The following is a 3658-nucleotide window of genomic DNA, read 5'->3' as shown; positions in this document are numbered from 1 at the left end:
ATGGAAAGACATCCCATGTTCATGGATTGGAGGACTGAATATTGTTAAAATGTCAATACTACCTAAAACAATTAAAAATTCAATGCACTTCCTATCAAAATTCCAGCATTCTTTTTTGCAGAAATGGAAAATCTGATACTCAAGTTTATATGGAATTTCAAGGGACCCCGACTAGCCAAATCAGTCATTAGGGAACTCAAATGTCACACAAAACATACTACAAACCTAGAGTAATTATGTGGTGCTCTGGAAAGATAGACATACAGGCAAATGGAATAGAATTCTGAGTCCTGAAATAAATCCACCCATTCTACAGCCATTTGATTTTCAACAATGGTGCCAACTCCATTTAACTGGGAAAGAATAGTTTCTTCAACAAATGGTTCTGGGACAACTGGAAATCCATATGAAAAGAATGAAAGTGTGCCCCTATCTCTCACCATACACAGAAAATTCAAACTCAATCAATGACCTAAATAACAGAGCAAATACTATAAAACTTTTACAAGAAAACATAGGGAAATATTTTGAGGGCCTGGAAATAGGCACTGGAGTTTCAGATTTTACACATAAATCACAAGAAATAAAAGAAAAAAATGGATAAAATGGGCTTCATCAAAATGAAAATATTTTCTGCATTGTATTACATATTTTCATCAAAAAAGTGAAGCCATAACTTACAGAATGGTAGAGAATATTTGCCAGCTATATATCTGGACAGGGTTTAACATCCAGATATATGAAGAATTCCAAGAACTCAGCAAGAAAAAGACAAACAGCTCAATTTAAAAATAGGCTAAGGATTTGAATAGATATTTTTCCAAAAAAGAAATTCAAATGGTGTTTAAGTTTCCTCACTGCCAAAGCAAACACCTTACAATGGGTTGACTTAAACTATGGGAATTTATTGACCCACAGTTTTGAGTTAGAAGTCCAAAGTAAGTCATCACACAGGTGATGCTTCCACCCAGAAGACAGCAGTGCTCTGATGTTGGTGCCTGTGGTCCTCGTTCCATGGCTCTTCTCTCACAGCTATTCCCATGGCAAACTCTCCTGGCTTCTCTCTTCTCTATGGGTTCCACTGATGTTCAGCTCCTGGCTGCATCCTCTGGCTTTTTCTGTCTGTGGGACCTTCCCTATAAGGCCTTCAGTAATAGGAATAACATCCATCCTGATTCAGCTGGCCTACACCTTAATGAAGTAACCTCATCCAAAAATCCTATTTGCAAAGGTTGACACACACAGGGTAATGGATGAAGTTTAAGAACATATTTTCTGGGGTACATAGATCCCAACTACTAGTAAGTATATGTATAAGTATACTAGTAAGTATAAGTATACTAGTAAGTGGCCAGTAAGTATATGGAAAGACACTCAACTTTATTAGTAATTAGAGAAAAGCAAAGTAAAACTACAGTGAGACTTCTGAGAAGATGGAGGATTAGAGAGGCAAAGGACTCACTTTTCTCCCAGAAAAATAGCTAAAGGATGGCAGAAACTGTCTGGAAAACTATTCTAAGGCTTAGGACACCAGGGGAAGGCTAGACACCACCCAGAAGAGAGATGGACAAAAAAGGGAGTTTCACCTGCCTGGAAAGTTCCCATGAGTAAAGCTGCAGAAGCAGCTACTGGCACCCATCTCACCCCCCTGCCCCCCCTTGGAGCAAAGGGCAGTCGGTCCTCTGGCTCCTGGCCCGTGGCTACAGACTGAGAGGGTTGCACAGGTTCTGTTCCTCAAGAAAGGGGAAAGGGAGGGATGCAGCTTACAGCAAATTCAGATTTTGGTTAGCAAACTTTTCTGCTGGATCCCAGGGTTCATGCATTTCCAGGATGGGTGGCTCCAAGACATTGTTTGCCCTGAGAGCTGGCAACGAGGGAAAGATAACCTGTCTTCTCAAACACCCTCACCACCTCCCTGGACTGGGTGCTGAGGACATAGGGGGAATGAAGATGTGGATGGCCAAAGGAGTAGAGCAGCTTCTGAGAAAGTTTGATTTGCTAGGCTTGGCTCTGAAAGCCCTCCCTGAGGGTCAGTGTCTCTGCACCAGTGAATGCAGTCACCCCTAGCATATGGGGTCTGAGCAGAGAGGTTTGGTGAAGAGCACCATCTCCTGGCAAATCAGGAAAGTTCAGGAAGGAAGGGGAAAATTAATTAACTAATTAATTAATTAAGGAGGAATCTCGTGTCATTACTGCCCCCTCTTCAAGGCCCTTGGAAACTAGCCTGCACCCCATTAATAGATCCATAGACCTGGTTTAAGCAATTTACATGGGCCATCCTAAAGATCTAGAACATGTTGGATCCAGAATCAAAGAACATTGGTAGAAGTACATAGCTACATAACAGTAAATCCTTAGGCAAGAGAGAAAAACTGACCATCAGAGGAAATTAACCTTTATAACCAGTTACCTAGACATCAGGAAAAAATTACAAGCCACAGTAAGAAAAAGGAAGATATGACTCAAGCAGAGGAACAAATCAAAGCTCCACATGAGACACAGGACTTGAAACAACTAAGCAATAAGGTTAATACATATGTCCGAAATCAAATCAGAGAGTTGAAGGACAACATGGCAAAAGAATTAATTAAGAAGACACTGAAAAAAAGTAATAAATAAATAAGAAGACACTGGGTGAGTACAAAGAAGGTTTTGAAATTTTGAAGACAAAAATAACAGAGCTTATCGAAATGAAAGACAATAGGTGTGATTAAAAATAAAATAGAGGGACAACCAGCAACATGGTGGCAGAATAAGTAGCTCCTAGAGTCAGCTCCTGCTGCAAGGTAGTTAGTAATCATCCAGAGCTATCTAAAGCACCTGTTTGGGGGTTCCAGGAGACCAGAAAAGCATCCTGCAACATCCTTGAAAGTATGGAGGGAGGAGACTGCCCATCTGCTGATAAGATCTGTAAGTAGAGCACTGCATGAACACAGAGAACAGACAACTGGGGCAGGTGGGGCAGAAGGGAAGAAAAATAAATAAAAATAAATCTCTCTCTAAAAAAAAAGAAAGAGTAATTATGTAATATTCATTCACCAATGCCAAAGATGTACTATGTTGATAATGGGGGAGTATAGGAAAAGTGTGCCAAATGTATGCTGTGGATCTTGTAATAATCTGATGATATCTCATAATCTCTAACACATGTTCCACCAAGGTGTGTTGTGTTGATAGAGGGGTGTTGTATGGGAATTCTACACATGTGTTCGATTGTTTAGTACATTTACAGCTTCTGTCATAAAAGTATATTTTAAAAATAATAATAGGGTAAGTTGGGGGCAAAATACACCAAATGTAAGAGAAGGACTGTAGTTAGTAGTAAGATTTTGATGATATTCTTTCATAATTTGTATCAAAAGCTAACAACAAGGCAAGGTATTGGTGGTGGGTTGATGTATGGGATCCCTGTATGATGTTATGCATGCTTGCATTGTAAGTTAACAACTTTTACTATACATTTTTTGTTTATGTTCATTGATAATTGATATAAAAGTAATAATAATAGGGTGGGTTGGGGAAAATACACATAAAGTAAGATACTTTGATTAGTAGTAATATTTTGGGGATGCTCTTTAATTGTTAGTTAAAAATATTTCACAACAATGCAAGGTATTGGTGGTCAGGTGAAGAAGGAGAGCCCTGTACGATGTTATGC

Source organism: Dasypus novemcinctus, chromosome 19 (genome assembly GCF_030445035.2).
Source record: "Dasypus novemcinctus isolate mDasNov1 chromosome 19, mDasNov1.1.hap2, whole genome shotgun sequence".
In the NCBI taxonomy this organism is placed as follows: domain Eukaryota; kingdom Metazoa; phylum Chordata; class Mammalia; order Cingulata; family Dasypodidae; genus Dasypus; species Dasypus novemcinctus.
This window is presented reverse-complemented; position numbering follows the sequence as displayed.